We start from the raw sequence: 17,458 nt of genomic DNA on the forward strand, positions 1-17,458 counted from the left end.
AGCTCATATAAGAGAAATAATGGTTGAGCACCTGAAGTGTTTGAGCAATGGAATTTACAAGCATGCTTGTTGATGAAGTGTTTCTGCAGATTATCCCAGAATATTAAGTTTTACTTATATTGTGAGCAGAAACAAAATATGTTCAAAAAATACAATGTGCATGCTGTCTTTTCAAGGAAAGTCTGCAACTGACTGATAAACTAGATAAGTCAATGGAATTCTACTTACACAATATATTCCACTATTAACTACAGTGCAAAATCCATGACCTGTCAACATTTGCACTGAATACCCCTGTTTAGTGAAAGATGAGGTGGGGAAGAAAAGAAGTATAATAGTATAAACCTCTGAAATAACCTCTGAAATATGTAGGATCAGTCAGGAATTCCAGTGTGTATCCTTAATCTGACACACTTTACATGCAACATAATCAAGTAGTGTTGAGATTTCTACTCAACACAATTTCATCCCATAAAGAACCATCTTAATTTTCTAAGTTTGAACAAATTGGAACATTCCCTTGGGGCACATTCAGGGCCAAAGACTAGACTGGATAGCACCACTATTCTGCTAAGAAGAATGTATTGGTGCTCCTCCTGGTGGGGAGAAATAAAAATATAATCATCTAACCATTCATAAATTATTTCAAAAGTAATTTCCATAGTAGGACATTATATACAATTATATGGAGTTTTTAAGGTAGTATGCCTATTACAACCACTGCAATGTCAGTTTCTCTTCACCATAGCATTTGAAATAGATAGGCCAATTCAGTTACATGTTACAATATCTTATTTTGGTATTTATGCTATTCTGTGTAGTCCAACTGGGGGAAGTCCCCTGATTTATAGGTTTGCTGGAATTAATCCTACCTATTATTTAAAAGATGTTCCAACCTTTTTCTATAAGTGAGGATGGCAACAGCCAAGGAACAGAATGGTGATTAAATTTTCGGTGACTGAGCCAAAACAGCAACATAAGGCATGTCCTGAAGATGAAATCTTGTTAAATAACTAACAGCTATTAGTACAGGAGCATGCACAATGCCATGAGATTTTTGGGATGAAAGCAAAACACCTACACAGTTCTCTTCAAAAAAAATACCTCAAAGAATAAGAAAAAAAGATGTTGGCAGTCTGAGAATCTGCTCTGACTGTCATGCTGATCTGTGAAAGTTTTTAATGAATAATTAAACGATTTATAATAAACATTTTGCATAAGTGACTTTTACTACAAGTTTTGCATACTTTTTTTTAAATGAACTACTTTACATCTAATTAACATTACAGCATTTGAAAAATGTTCATAATTAATTTTAAAAAGGTGTTTTTGCACTTTGACAAATCACATAGTGAGGCTATTCACACGATGGGGCAAAATCCGGCTAGCAGAGGCTAGCCCAATTTTGCCCATCGTGTGAACCACCGAGCTCGGCTATGAGCCCGGTGGTTCCTAGGAGGGTAACCCGCCTAAGTACCCCTGCCGTAAAACCAGGTTTGAGGGGTGAGCGCTCCGCAAACCTGGTTTTACAGATTGTGAGTAGCCCCCCATAGGGGAGGCAAAAAGCCGCCTCCTGGCTACGGGGGTCTCCCCAGTATGCCCTGTGCGTTCACGCAGGGCGTACTGAAGCTTCCGGGGGCCATGCTGCCCCCGAGCTCCCCAGCCCCTGCTGGCTCTGTCACCAGCCACCCAGGGCTCCCTCCCTGCTCGTGTGCGGTGAGAGTGGGCTTCAAAACCGGGTCTCACTGCTCGTGAGACCCGGCTCCATGTGTATTAATTTGCTTCTTCCTCTAGCTCCTCTGGATCTTCATTCTCCATCATGTTGTCACAAGCATCCTCTTGATTCTGTGTATTTTGAGATGCACAGGAACACATGTCACAGCAGATCAACCCTGCTTTACAACAGCTGCATCTTCCTTCCTGGCATCTGGAGGTAGTGCATCCACACCTCACCAACTGAATTACAGCCTTTGGAGCTGGGAGCTGATAGGTCATTATTGGTATCCAGACATCCCCTTCCATTTTCCAACCATATTTTTCAGGTAATTGGATTACACGCTTCACGATCGTATCATTATTCCAAATGATTGCTTGATGGTATGTTTGTAGTATTGCATGGTGTAATGCATCTCTTGTAGGTGGAAAAACTCTCAGATTGGGCTTGTTTCTTGGTGAACAGCCACCACCTTAGCCTAGCAACCTGTGAGATCTGTGTACAGGGCAAGTAAATATAACATATAAATTTTTCAAGGGCAGTAAATGTACCATCACTGGAGAGTAAATCCTTCTCCAGGCTTGCAAGTGCACTTATAATACAATCATTGGCATTCTTGAAAGCTTTCCAGAAACTTAAGTTTGCCTTTCTCAGAAATGCTACTTGTTCTACGCACAGGTACAGTGAGACAGGCAGAGCTGCGGGGTTTCAATGCATGGATGAGACGTTGGTGCTGGGAGGAGGGGTTTAGATTTGTTAGGCACTGGGATACATTTTGGGGGAAGCACGTTTTTTAGGGATGGAGGCTAAAGAACTGAGTCAGATAGAAGTGACAAGAGATGATGTTCTAATCTAAACTGTCTGGAAAAACTGAAAACTAACAAAATCACCAGGGCCGGATGGCATCCATCCAAGAGTCCTCAAAGAACTCAAATGTGAAATTGCCAACCTCCTTGCTAAAATATATAACTTATCCCTGCAATCGGGCTCTGTACCAGAGGACTGGAAAGTAGCAAATGTAAAACCAATTTTCAAAAAGGGATTCAGGGTCGATCCAGGAAATTACAGGCCAGTTAGCTTAACGTTCGTTCCAGGCAAATTGATGGAAAGCATCCTCAAGGATAAAATTGTAAAGCACATAGAAGTACAGGCCTTGCTGAGAGTGAACCAGCATGGCTTCTGCAAAGGTAAATCTTGCCTCACAAACCTTTTGGATTTCTTTGAGAGTATCAACAAGTGTGTGGATCAAGGTGATCCAGTTGACATAATATATCTGGATTTCAAGAAAGCTTTTATTTATTATTTATTTATTTATTACAGTGGTCCCTCGACTTACAAACTACTCGACATAAGTATTTTTCGAGTTACAAACGGCAGTTTTAGATCCGGTTTTAGATGCGGTTTTTTCGACTTACAAATTTTTAGATGGGGTTTCCTCGACTTACAAATTTTTAGATGGGGTTTCCTCGACTTACAAATTTTACATGCGGTTTCCTTGACTTGCCTGCCTGTTTACTGCCTGTTTATTCTTGAAAAGAAATGTTCCTGTGCAGTTTGCAAGCCTTACTGGGGGTCTGGGTCTTTTTTCTAGGCTCCGGAACGCATTAATCCAGTCCCAATGCATTCCTATGGGAAACCGCTTTTCGACTTACGAATTTTTCGACTTACAAATGTGCATTCGGAACGGATTAATTTCGTAAGTAGAGGGACCACTGTATTATTAATCAAATTTGTACACTGCCCCAAACTTTCGTCTCTGGGCAGTTAACAATAGCATAAAACAAGTTAATATATATATAAAAACTTAAAACAATTTAACAATTTAAAAATCACCTACAAATTAAAACCTTAGAATTTTAAAGAACTTTTGACCAAGTTCCTCATCAAAGACTCTTGAGGAAACTTAGCAGTCATGGGATAAGGGGACAAGTACATGTGTGGATTGCCAACTTGTTGAAAGACAGGAAACAGAGGGTAGGTATAAATGGAGAGTTTTCATCTCTATCCTCTCTAATAAAACGCTTGGTGTCCGTCCGTGGATGGACACCAAGCGTGCGTTCGTGCCTGGCCTGTTCTGGGCATGCCCAGAACAGGGCAAGGGAGGCACGAACGGCAGGACCCGGCGGCCATGTTGGGGCCGGGAGAAGGAGAAGTGGCCGCCGCCTACGCCAGGAGGAGAGTGCGGGAGAGGCGGCGGCGCAGCCGTGGCCACGGCCAGAGGTGGCGGTGGCCGCGACGGGGCAACTGGCGGCGGGAGTGCGGGTGAGGCGGCGGCGGGGCCAGAAGCGGCCGCCGCAAATAAAGGAGAGAGGAGCCGGGGGAAGAGGCGGCGGGGAAGCTGGCCGAGGTGGCGGCGGAGCCGCCGCCGAGGCCTGGCGCCGCCAGTAAAGCCGGGCGGGGGGGAAACCTTGGGGCCTGATCCCACCATTCCCGTCCCCCCGCCAAATTACTAAGGGCCAAACTGGCCCTGAAAAATGCCGCTGCCGAACCACCCTCCCAGCTGCCCGATCCCACCATTTGTACAGGAAAGAGGAGCTCGCTAGCAGAGCTCCTCTTTCTGCAAAGGCTCTTCTCAAACTGGCGCTTTGAGCGGAAAGCTGGCGCTTTGGAAAGGGCGTCCTTTCCGCTCAAAGCGCCAGTTTGAGAAGACCCTTTGCAGAAAGAGGAGCTCTGCTGGCGAGCTCCTCTTTCCTGTACAAATGGTGGGATCGGGCAGCTGGGAGGTTCGGCGGCAGGGGCCGAAAGCATTACTAGCGCCCGTTTTTCAACGGGCTAAAATTCACTTGTCTGTACATAATTGATCTGTGTCATGTGCAAAGAAGTATTTGGTGAATGCTTCAAGTTATACTAAATGCAATTCCCAATTACCTGTTCTAACAGAACAAATGAAAAGCAACATCCCCATTACCATCTGCAAATATTGACACCACAAGTGGCAGAAGTTTGCTTGCCATCTTTGAGTCAAACTGATTGATCTTTTCTAAAACACTATGTGATTTGATCACCCCCTCCAGGTTTGTGTGTGCTTCTTTAATTAGCTCAGGATTCCCATCTGCACATGACTGATCAAGATTTTCAGCTGCAGCTGCAATTATTGGCAGTAGAAGAGGAAACTCTTCAAAGAAGGCATCTTGGTAGGTGTTAAAAGCTTCTAGTGTAACTATGTGAGCTTGTACTCCTCTCTTCACATACTTGCCTTCAATTATCTGCTTTACTGTGAGTGGTCCATACAGCCTCTGTCCAACATAGGTCAAGTCCACTGTTTTCAGTAAAGGCCCCAATAGAACCTAGCTAGGTCATCACTATATGTAATTCTCCAGGTCGGAATACAATATTATCCAAATCCTTTTGAGCCATTTAGAGCTGCTTTGCTGGCTTGTGGAGACCCATGTCTAGTGTGATAACCATTTTATGGTCAGGAACTACAACTTTTGCATTGATACCCTGTGCCTGCATGAGTACAATCAGTAATGTCTTCCACTCATGTGCAGGTGCTACAATTAATGGTGGTGTACCAACTTGTGTTCTACCTGTGAGTTGTATCCATACCATGTGGGAATGTTGTATTTGCTAGTGTCCATTACTTTATCTTCATCATTAGCTTCATCACCTACTCCACTGTTTTCGCCCGTACAAAGAGTGCTGCTTACATTCAGTTTGTGGGATCTAACCACTGATTGTCCCGTAAGCCAGGTAATGTCTGCAAGACAGGCCTCTAGTAATTGTGGTTGGGAGTGTTCTTTTAAATTGAATGAGGTGTATACCAGACCCGTTGGTTTTGCTGATGGTTTATGACAATCCAAAAGTTTAGTTATTGTATTTGGGAGTTTCTTCAGTGAGCGGTTTTGAGTTATCCCTGTTAGCTCAGTTATTGGTGCCACATCTTCAGCCTCACATCTCTGATATATAGCCATTGCTGTTCCTTGAAGGGTTTGTTTACTTTAGGGCATATCTTCAGTGAAATCAATATTGTATATTGCATAGAACATGGAACTTCCTTCAACTACATCAGGAGGTAAATAGATGCCATCACTGACCAGCATCCTTTCTACAACAGTTGTAGCTATCTGTGCCTTAAGTCTTAAAATCCTGTTATAGTCACACAAACCAAACTGATGCAACATGTTGACAAGCTTCTTGCTCCGAAAAGCTAGGTGAACTGCTATTGCAATTCCCAGTCGTTGAGGCATTTTATGGGTGGTCCTTAGAGTCTGTGATTTCTTGTTTTGGACCTAGTCCTGGGACAGAAACAAAGACTCTGTAGTCTGAGCAAAATTCGTGGCATGCTGGTTGACTTAAAAGTCTTTTTTTTACCTGTGGATAGGCTTTGTTTGGTCCTTTGAGACCCAATGGAAGAAGCTACACAATTCACTTGGAACATTCCAATCTGCAGCTTCTGTAAGTGAACCAGAAAATACCAAACTCTCTGCTTTGGTGATAAGTTTTTGTAGAATCTTAGCAGCAACATAGAGTATTTTCATGTCATCATTTCCGTCAGTGTTGCTCTCTTCTGCTAACTGAATTGTAGCCTCTCTTAAAATTTTGATAGAAACACGTTTGATTCATTCATTAGTTTTGGCTTATGGAATTCTACACTTGGTATATCATGCTGTATATGTTGCTTTATTTTTTTTTTTTTTTTGCAGCTGGGATGGCCATCCTCATTATTTGCCATAAGTATTCCTGTGTATGCCTCTTGAACATGAGCATGGTGACTATATTTTCATCCAACAATGTATTCTCAAGCAGACTCAGCTGCCACCTCATTTGCTTTGCTTGGTTTGTGTGGGTTGAGTGCTGAGTGATTAGCATTAGTTGCATGTGCTGCCCAGCACCATTTGTGGTATTTAATGTCAATAGCATGCATATCTTGAGGATCAATGAATGTACAAAGCTTGACAAGCAGTTTCTCATTCCCACTTCTTTCAACTGCATCTTTAAATGACTGGCCAGCATTTTATGTAGCAACTAAATGCAAAGGGTTCTTGTAACCCGGTCCATTCTCACAAAAGAAACACAATTTCCTTTTGTAAGGTCATCATCAAGATAGCATGAAGGTACTGCTTGATGATATTGGGTCCTCAAGTATTCGATTTTATCTTTATTTCATATAGTTCTTTGGCACATTTGAGCATTTTGGTATGAACAGTCTCTTGATAACATTTTCTATGACATGAACATCCTTTCGCCTGAAGATCTTGCTATGTTACATCACCAAGGCGCCTACTAATCTCAGGAAAACTTTTGTCTCCATACTGAGCATGCTCCCTGATAAAGCTCAGTAATTTTTCCATAGGATATAGCAACAGGCCTCTCCACCAATGCCTCGTTTGTCTCTCTCTGACAGATGAGCACAAGTGCTCTTACCCCTGGACTTTGGGGCCGAAGTCCAGGGCCTCCACAGCCCCTGGGGGTCCCCAAATTGTCTTTAGTCTGTCCCGGGTGGTGTGGTTGCCTGTCCAAACATGATGATGCTTAATTTGCAGGAGAGGGGGGCCTCCAAAGGCCTTTAGGTCCAGGCTCCAAAATTACCTAGATGCACCTCTGCAGATGATACAAAGCGAGTAGTTATTGTCATATCTTTCTACTTTAGCTCCATGAACTTCAGGGTGGGAAACGCCTTCCACTGTTAATCAATGAACAACAATCTCAACAATATTTAAGTGGCTCTGGGGATCTGAAACACACACACAAACAAAAACTGAAAACTATACTAAAACAAACGTGTACACATGAAAAAACAACCTCAAACCCTTAACTAGAGAAATGTCATGATCAGCTGAGGTTCAGCTGGTTTCTGCAACACACAACTCACTGCCCGCCAAACCTCTGATAACAATGAATTCCATTTTTATGTTATAAGGGGAGTTAAATCACTGCCTAACTGTGGTTAATTACCTTGTCTGTTGGTTTAAGAAATATGAATATTGCTTTTATCATTATAAAATACCCCCCCAAAAATCAACTTTCTACTTTAATGAGGTTTTATTAAAAAACAACAGAACAGATTATGCAAGCATGTTGTTTTTTCCTTTTAGAGGTATTCTGAAGATAATTACATAAGTGGTTTGCTTTCATCACAAAAATCCCACGGGTTTCCAAATCATTGTATATGTACTATACCGCACTATATGTACAAAAGTCAAACTGATACTTAATTCAGCAGTCAATTATTTAAGTGTTACTCTTCCCGATACAGTTGTCCATCGTAAGAGTAATAGAGACCTATCATAGTTAGATGATAGAGACCTAGCAGTCTCTATCATCTACTTCTGCTGAGCTCCATAAAACAACTGTGTTCTGTAACATATGCAGCAGCCAACGTGCAGTGCATCTGATTAACCTCTGCAAAGCAATTCTATTTCTTCCATGATGAGGATCTGACAGACACATTTGTGGTCAGGAAAATATTTTCCCGAGCTGGATTGGTTATTAACCTGAAGAATCTCTCTCTTTCGGTACAGTGTACATAGTTCAGCTTGCTCATTTTAGTTCAGTGGGTATATTTTCTTGCTCTATAGGTAAAACCTTCTTTACATAAGAACATAAGAACAGCCTTGCTGGATCAGGCCCAAGGCCCATCTAGTCCAGCATCCTGTTTCGCACAGTGGCCCACCAGATGCTGCTGGAAGCCACAGGCAGGAGTTGAGGGCATGCCCTCTCCCTACTGTTACTCCCCTGCAACTGGAACTCAGAGGCATCCTGCCTTTGAAGCTGGAGGTGGCCGACAGCCCTCCGACTAGTAGCCATTGATAGACCTCTCCTCCATGAAGTTATCCAAACCCTTAAAGCCATCCAGGTTGTTGGCTGTCACAACATCTTGTGGCAGAGAATTCCACAAGTTGATTATGCATTGTGTGAAAAATTACTTTCGTTTGTACTAGTGTCAGGTCCTAAATTCCCTGGCAATCAATTTGATGGGATGACCCCTGGTTCTAGTGTTATGGGAGAGGGAGAGGAATTTCTCTCTATCCACTTTCTCCACACTATGCATGATTTTATAGACCTCTATCATGTCTCCCTGTAGTTTTTTCTAAACTAAAAAGCCCCAGGTGTTGTAGCCTTGCCTCATAAGAAAGGTGTTCTAGGCCCCTGATCATCTTGGTTAACCTCTTCTGTACCTTTTCCAGTTCTACAATGTCCTTCACAAATGTCTTTCACAAATACCTGAAGACTTCAGAAGAGGTGAAGCATTTTTGAATGTTTTAGACATTATAAAATTACATCATAGCTAAGTTTAACAAAATACACAAATTTCTTCTGTTTTGTAGCTACCCGAGATAAAGAATTTGAGATCCATCTTGGAACAGAATAGCTATTTCAACTGATCTCTGCCTATATACAAAGGAGCACTAGAGGGCAGCAAAGACAATTAAGTAAAGTTAAATATATAATTTTCTAACTTCCATACAAGCAAAATTTATTATCCTAAACAATAAACACCACCATCTCCTTTGGAAAAATGTGAATATAGTCACAGTCAAACTTTCCAAGCATTTCCAAGTATTGTAGTAGCTGTATGAATACACAAAATGCAAGAGTAAATATGAGAAAATGGCCGGAAAAAATCAATGACTGAAAAGAATGCAATTGCCGATGAATCTGGCATGTATATTTATTATATTTTTATACTGCCAAACCAACAATGTCTCTAGGAGATTTATAACCAAATATATATATATTTTAGTAAATATTCAAGTCCTATTGTCAACAATGTAGCTATAGCTACATCACTGAAGAGCCTATGAACCATCCACATTATTTGAGGGTATATTTATCATCTCTCTAAAAGATGATAGTCATTAACAATAACTGCCTGCACAAATACAAGTGGACCTTCCTATATGCGGACTCAACATCCGCGGTTTCACATATCCATGGCCTGGTTTAACACCCGACTTGGTTATACGTGGGAGAGGGCAGCAGAAAAGGGGTTAATTCCACTTGTCAGGGGTGGCCAGAAATTACCTCAGAGGTCATTTCTGACTGCCATTTTGTGGGAGAGCACCATTTTGTGGCTCATTTGCTAAAACAAAACAAATTTTAGGGGCTGGGGGTGGGCATCCTTGGACTTCTAAAGGCCCACAGAGCTCAGCAGGGGACTTTATTTAGCCTGTTTTCAGGCGAGTTTGGTGCTTTGGGGTTGTTGTAGTTGTTGTTTTAAGTCTGGGAACCTAACCCTCTCGATCCCATAGACTCAATTACTCACCATCCATGGTTTTGTTACCCACGGTAATATGTGGGAATGGAACCCCCTGCGCATAATGAGGTACAGCTGTACCATAGGGAGGGGGGAATCCTACAGATAACAGTTAAATTTCTTCCATGGTTTAATACAGAATAAAGGTATCATGCCATTTTACAAGATACACGGGTACGTTTCAGTCCTACCTAAAACAGAGGTTCCCAACCTGTGGGACTCAAGATTTTGCTGAACTACAACTCCCATCATCCCCAACTACAATTTATTGTGGTTGAGGATGATGGGAGGTTGTAGTTCAGCAACATCTGGGAGTACCACCGTTTGGGAATCCCTGACCTAAAATATCCTCTGCCTCACCCTGGCATAGAGATTTAATTATCTGATGAACATTTAGAACATTATGCCATGCAACCATACAGCATTACACTATATTTTTGCAAAAAAAGGCAAATACACAAGTTCATTGCTTGACACATATTATTTCATAAGAATTAATACTAAAAGCCACAGGTGGGCTGTATGCATCACCCCAAGCTCTTTTGTATGGCTCACACAACTCTGAAAATGGTAGCCTGTTTTTAAGTACTAAATTTCCACCCTGTGTATTTTCACAGGTACATTTGAAAAAATGCAACAAAAACATAAATGGATTGGAAACAAGGAGATAAGATAAGTTGGGATGGATCATAGCTCAGAGGCAGAACATCTGCTCTGCATGCAGACGGCCACCCATTCAATCCCTGGCATCTTCTGGTTGGTTGGTTGGTTGGTTGATTGATTGATTGATTGGTTGGTTAAGTGTCATCAAGTCGGTGTTGACTCTTAGCGACCACATAGTTAGATTCTCTCCAGGATTATCTTTCTTCAACTTGGCCTTTAAGGTCTCTCAGTGGTGCATTCATTGCTGTCATGATTGAATCCATTCAACTTGCTTCTGGCTGTCGTCTTCTTCTCTTTCCTTCAACTTTCCCCAGCATTATGGACTTCTCAAGGGAGCTGGGTCTTTGCATAATGTGTCTAAAGTATAATAGTTTGAGCCTGGTCATTTGTGCCTTGAGTAAAAATTCTGGATTGATTTGTTCTATGATCCACTGGTTTGTTTTCCTGGCTGTCCATGGTATCCTTAAAAGTCTTCTCCAGCAGCAAAAGCATCAATGTTTTTTCAATCTTGCTTCTTCAAAGTCCAGCTTTCGCATCCATAGAGTGTCACGGGAAAAACCATTATCCGAACTATTCTAATCTTTGTAGGTGTAGATACGTCACGACATCTAAATATCCTTTCCAAGGCCTTCATAGCAACCCTATCAAGTGCTAGTCTGCGGCGTATTTCTTGAATGCTGGATACTTTACTATTGATGGTCAATCCTAAAAGGCAGAAGCTATCCACCACTTCAAAGTCTTCATTGTCAATTCTGAGGTTGATTTCTGTACCCATTGTCATTCATTTAGTCTTCTTTACATTTACTTGTAGTCCCATTTTTTCACTGTGCTCCTTGACTTTCATTACTAGAGCTTACAGCATCTGCATTCTCAGCTATCAGAGTAGTGTCATCAGCGTAGCGCAGGTTATTGATGTTCCTTCCTCCAACTTTAAAACTACGCTCATCTTCTTCCAATCCAGCTTCTCTCAGTATATGTTCAGCATATAAATTGAATAAAGAGGGAGAAAGTATACAGCCTTGTCTTCTTCCTTTGCCAATCTGGACCCAGTATGTTTCACCATGTTTCCATGTGGACTGTGGCTTCCTGTCCTGTATACAGGTTTCAGGTAGGATTTCAGGTAGGATAGCCGTCTGAAAAGCTGGACGTCTGTTGCCAGTCTTCTGTAGACATTACTGAGCTGGGTGGACCAATAGTCAGATTCCATATAAGATAGCTTCATACAGTCAGCAAAAGACCAAATACGATTTTCAACTCGTGATGTTTTTTTGTTTTACTATCAATTTCTAATTCTATTAAGATTTACCATAATTAATAAACAGCCATTTTTAAATTATTATTATTTTTAAGGAAGATGAATTTGCAGCATGGACAGAAGACATACCAGAGCGACAAAAATGACTGCCCATTTTTTTTTGTTCTTAGTCAAATATTACCAAATATGACAAATGCCCATTGCTGTAATGTATTCACTAGATGTGTTTTAACATTTGAACAATCTTCCAATAATGGAGACATTTAAATGTGAAAGAAAAAGACACAGCAAGAGTAGATTATTAGTTCATGTCTTTAAAAATCCATAGAAATAAATATTTAGATCTGTTTCTTGGGGGCTGCCAGGCAACGAATTGCCTTACGTTTCCATAATACAGCTGCCTGACCTCAGAATCAAAATTTGCATCACACTTCAAAAATGCATAAAAGAAGAGATTGGTCATGTTTAGTAATGCTTAAACTAACATTTTAACTTTGATATTGGGATTAACCTTCTGTAGAGTACTCAGCTTGCACTTTTTACTTAATTAAAAAAATCTGTAAAATTACCTCAACACCTATCAAAACATGTCAGTTTGTCAGAATACATTCTCATCAGACAAGCTATTCCTGTAACATGCCTAAACTCAGTGTCAAGAGCATTATTTCTGATCATATTCTGTACAGCTTTCAAACAAGGTGGACTTATTGCTACTTGTTTATGAGAGGTGCTCAGGCTACAGGTGTCCTGTTCAAGCTTTGAAGACACACAGTATATATTGAAATGATTACCACAGGCTATTTCCCTCTAAAAAACTTCTTTGAGACAGTAGAAAAGCCAATTTTATTAAGCTGACTCACCCACAACTGATAACAAGCAGCTCAAAATTAGGCATAAAAATTTGGGGGCTCTTTAAAAGAAATCGAAGACACTAGTTCATGTAAATAATTTTTGAAAGTATGTGGTACTAATAACGTCATAACTAGTTTGTGATGATCAAGTCTACTACACACAACTACTCCTTTTAATTCATCTAATGGAAGTACTATAAAGCTAACTTTTCTTAACACCTAATATAGCAATAGTAATATGATATGGAATATCAAAAATACCATAAATGTTATTAGAATATAAATTATTTAGAAACTCTCTGATGGATGGAAGAACATTTTGTTTTGTAACCCTAAACTCTTCTACACAAGGTTTAGGAAAGCAACATTTGCTTGCTTCTATTTCTGCCCCCTTTCAGGACAGGGAGCTATCCTATTTATTTTTCTATGTATGCCACTTGTTGTTTTTTAAACCACTATATAAATACAACAGCAGTAATCATAGTAGATGTAGTCTAAGAACAACTGGTGAGAAAACCATGGCTCATAATAAAATGTTCTTGGCATTGACTTTAATACCCTCCGGTCGCTGTTGCTGGTGTCTATCTTATGTTTCTAGGGATGTGCACGAAATTGATTTTGCATTTTGTTTTGAGCTGCTATACTCCATTAGCCTAGACGCTGAATTCAAGCTGGCTTTTTATATTTGGCAGCTATATATTTAAATTCCATGATATATTTTTTACAGTGTGCAGTATAAGACAAAGGGAGAATGCGAACACACAAATGAAGTCTTATTGGAATTACTGATTACACACAAGCCACTCTTATCTATAATTGCTGTTCTATGGGGGGGGGGAGAGAGAGAGAGAGAGAGAGAGATCTCAAGCACATTTGTGCTTTGGCCATATGAAAGTCAACTCTCACTCCAAGAAAAAGAGTCACACTTTAGATGAACTACTCTAGAGAAAGAATAAATCTCCTTGATTGACTAACATGTGAAGCAGTAACTAAAAAGGCATTTACACCCGGCTGTTTTGGTTTATAGAATATTCCACTTTGCTTCATCACAGCTAGAAGCAACAAAAGAGCAGCTTCCGTCTCCACACACTCATGGTTTTATTTGCCTTTCTGTGCAGATAAAACTTACAATATTCTCACCGAAAAGGAGGGATTCAAATTGTAATTTTGAATCATAAATTTGTTCCCAAATGGATTCTATGGCTGCAAGAAAGTGCCTTTGATTGTTTAAGATGCAAATGCATTATTTTTATTTAAGGCATGGGAGCAGGTGGAAACTAATAGTGAAGATCTGTGGAAGTTGACTTTACAAGGAGTACCAAGGAATTTCTGTTCTTTCAAGCTAACAATGTGTGAACAGTTGGTTCGATATCACATCTCAATCTGCAAAAATCAAAATCATTGGTTGTTCATCAGGCAACATTATTGGGTTGTCACCATGCAGGACAGCAGGAGACCCAAGAGGTGCTGGATGGGTTGTGTTTCCTGGATAGGTTGGATTTGAAGGTTGTGAGTCTCCTCTATTCTGGTGAGAAGGCTCACTTCGCACTTGCATCCAAAATGGCACCTATGTACAATATGGATTTCTGTGGAACTAGGACAGATTTTTTCCAATTCACTTCCACAAGGTTTTCCAGAAGGTCGAGCACAGACTGGATCTGTGGCGAATAAGGATTTGTCTGGAAAGGTGATTAGCTAATGGTCCATGTATGGGTAGACTGAAATGCCCTCTGTCCTTAGATAAGGAGCACAATAATTGTGCTCGCACATTTCATGAAGACAGGAGGAGCTGTAGAGAGACCAAAAGGGAGAACTGTATATTGGAAGATTAAATTATCCACAGTGAACAGTAGGAATTTCCTATGTTTTGGTCAAATTCCCACAATGAAATAGGCATCTTTGAGATATAGTGTGGCAAGCCACTCTTCCTCCAACAAGAGAGGGAAGGGTTGTTGAAGAGTGAGCATACAGAACTTATTCATGTGGATGAAATTGTTGAGGGAGCATAGATCTAGTATGGGTCAGAGATCACCATTCCTTTTTGGTACCTGGAAGTACCTTGAATAAAACCCTGCCCATTGGTGCTTCTGCGAAACTGGTTCTATCGCCCCCTTGGACAATAGTTCTTGAATTTCTGTAAGTAAAGTAGGAGTTGTTGAGAGGGTGTGTTTTAATCCTAAGAAAGGGTGAGTCATATGGAACTCTATGGCGTAGCTAGTAGAGATGACACTTAGCACCCAGACATTGGATGTTATAGGACACCAGGTTTTAAGGAAAGGGGCGAGCTTGATGGGCGCAGAAGTTCTGATCAGCAAGGGAACCAGGAAGTCAAAAGTTCTGTTTGGGTTGGTCCTGATGTTTGGTTTTTTGTTGTTGCTGCCTATGTCTTTGAGGAAAAAAGTGTTTTTGAGAGTACTGAAAATACTTCCTATTATCTCCATGCTCAGACGGATTATACTGGTAGCTGGGTCTGTCAAATCTCTTAAAACTTTGAGAATAAGACTGAAGAGTAGCTTAAGATGTAAAGGTTCTATCTGTATAGCAAGACTTTTTCATTCTTTCCATCATTTCATTTGTTTAAGAACTAGAGTTACCTTCTCCATTGAAGGGGAAGTCTTCAATTTTGTCTCTCATGTATGGACGTAGAGAGGATGAATGGACCCAGGCATGTCATCTTAATGACATGGCACTAGTCAAGGTGCGGGATTCCATGTCTATAAGATGTTTTGCAGTGCTCAAATGTTGGCATGTAATGTCCACCAATTTTGCAAGAATCTCAAACTGGGTTTGGATCACCTCAGGAGCACCCTTGAGGTCATCTGCAAAGCCTTCCTAAACTGAGTAATGATACTTGGCCATGAGGGCCATCAAGTTAGCAATTTTCATCGACAGAGAGAGGATGAAGAATAAATTTTCCAACCAACAAAATCTAGTTTTCTGCCTTCTTTATTATCAAGTGCAGTGTGCTTTCAGCCTGACTTACTGCCCATTGCACAGTCCACAACTAGTGAGTTCAGAGGATGATGTTTAAATAGATACTTGCAATCATCCTCTTTGACTCTTTAAAAATTATCCAGTCATTTGGAGATGGAGGTGGTAGTTGATGAAGCATCCCGTACTAATTTAGCTGAATTAATCAATACTTGTAACAAGCATGGGTAGTGCTGCAGGAGGAGATGTCATAGTTGAGGTGACAAAACTGCAGTTGGTTCAGAACGTGATAGCCAGGTTGGTCTCCGGGTCATCTAGGAGAAACCATATTACTCCTGTGTTGAAAGAACTACACTGGCTGCTGATATGTTTCCGGCAAAATACAAGGTGCTGGTTATTACCTATAAAGCCCTAAACAGTTTAGACCAGGCCTGCTCAACTTAGGCCCCCCAGCTGTTTTTGGACTACAACTCCCATAATTCCCAGCCACTGTAGCCAATAGCCAGGGATTATGGGAGTTCTAGGCCAACATCTGCAGGAGGGCCGAAGTGGAGCAGGCCTGGTTTAGAACCTGGGTATTTAAGAGAATGCCTTCTTCACCATGAGCCCCACTGACTGTTGAGATCATCTGGAGAGGTTTGTCTGCAGTTGCCGCCAACTTGTTTGGCAGCTACTAGGGAACGGGCCTTCTCCGTTGCTGCCCCTGGACTTTGGAATGCACTCCCTGTTGAAATAAGAGCCTCCTCATTTCTGGCAACTTTTAAAAAGTCACTGAAGACTCATTTATTCAAACAGGCTTTTAATTAGATTTATGGTTTTCATTTTTAATGTTGATTTTAAATTATTTTAATGTTAATGATTTTAATGTTTAAATGATTTTAATTGTAAACCACCCAGAGATGCAAGTTTTCAGCGGTTTAAAATGTTAAATAAATAAATAAGATAAAATCATAGACAGGATCCTTAACATTTGGGACTGGTTACTTTAGCTCTAGGCCAAGGACTTTAGCCATTTCAGCAATCTGAATCCTTTTAGTCTCTTCCATTGGAAAGTTAGTTGAATTGGGGGGGAAAGATTTTTGAGAGAACAAGGCGGATGGGCAGGTTCAATGGGCTGTTGTATAGGAGGTTGCGATAGAAAAAGCCATGGAGCAGGAGGAGAGTCCAGGAAATGTTTAAAAGAGGAGTTCCAGTAGCAAGAGACAGTTAGGTAGTGGTGGATTTCATCCTTACATTTCATGTAAAATGGGTCCTTAAAGCTCCCCAACCTTCTGATGTAACCTGGGTCCAGGGCCCCAGGGGAGCTGCAATAGTCCAGCTGTCTCCAATAAGGGGACTAGAAAGGGAGCGAAAAATGAAGACTCTCTTTCCAAGGGTGAGCATGAAAGTGAGATGAGGAGCAATATGCAGTTGCAGGGGGAGTTGCAGAAATGCAGGGGGAGTCTTAGGAATCTCCAAGGCACCAGAGCTAGTATCATCAATGTCTAAGCCGTGGAAGGAGAACCCTTTAAAAGGCTGACCCAGAAGGCGTAATCTGAGAAGCCAGCATGGAAACTCTTTCGATATCGATGGGAAGTGAGATCCAAAGACAGACATCAAGGGAACAGCTGTAGAAGTGGGTGAGTCCTTCGGTGGAGCACACTCAGACGAGATCAATATCAATAGTGCTGTGACAGCAGATACCACCAGGGCCGATATCGACACTGAGGGCAGTATCAAGAGCAGCACTGTTGAAGACACATTGACAAGCTCCAGCAAAGAGTAGGATGAACAGCCAATGGGGATGGCATTCAAAAACATCTGGTATCAGCAATGTCAAGGACAAACAATGAGCTGGTGTCGAG

General features: G+C 41.1%; 1 protein-coding gene and 1 long non-coding RNA gene across 2 annotated transcripts in view; one reads left to right on the forward strand and one right to left on the reverse strand.

Annotated features, from left to right (window-relative positions):
* The window catches only part of STK3 (serine/threonine kinase 3), a 198,071-nt gene that overhangs the window by 101,035 nt on the left and 79,578 nt on the right, over positions 1-17,458 (reverse strand). The gene's annotated exons all lie outside the window — the stretch shown is intronic.
* LOC128324160 (uncharacterized) overlaps positions 1-17,458 on the forward strand; it is a 29,894-nt gene that overhangs the window by 7,575 nt on the left and 4,861 nt on the right. The gene's annotated exons all lie outside the window — the stretch shown is intronic.

This window comes from Hemicordylus capensis, chromosome 4 (assembly GCF_027244095.1).
Source record: "Hemicordylus capensis ecotype Gifberg chromosome 4, rHemCap1.1.pri, whole genome shotgun sequence".
In the NCBI taxonomy this organism is placed as follows: domain Eukaryota; kingdom Metazoa; phylum Chordata; class Lepidosauria; order Squamata; family Cordylidae; genus Hemicordylus; species Hemicordylus capensis.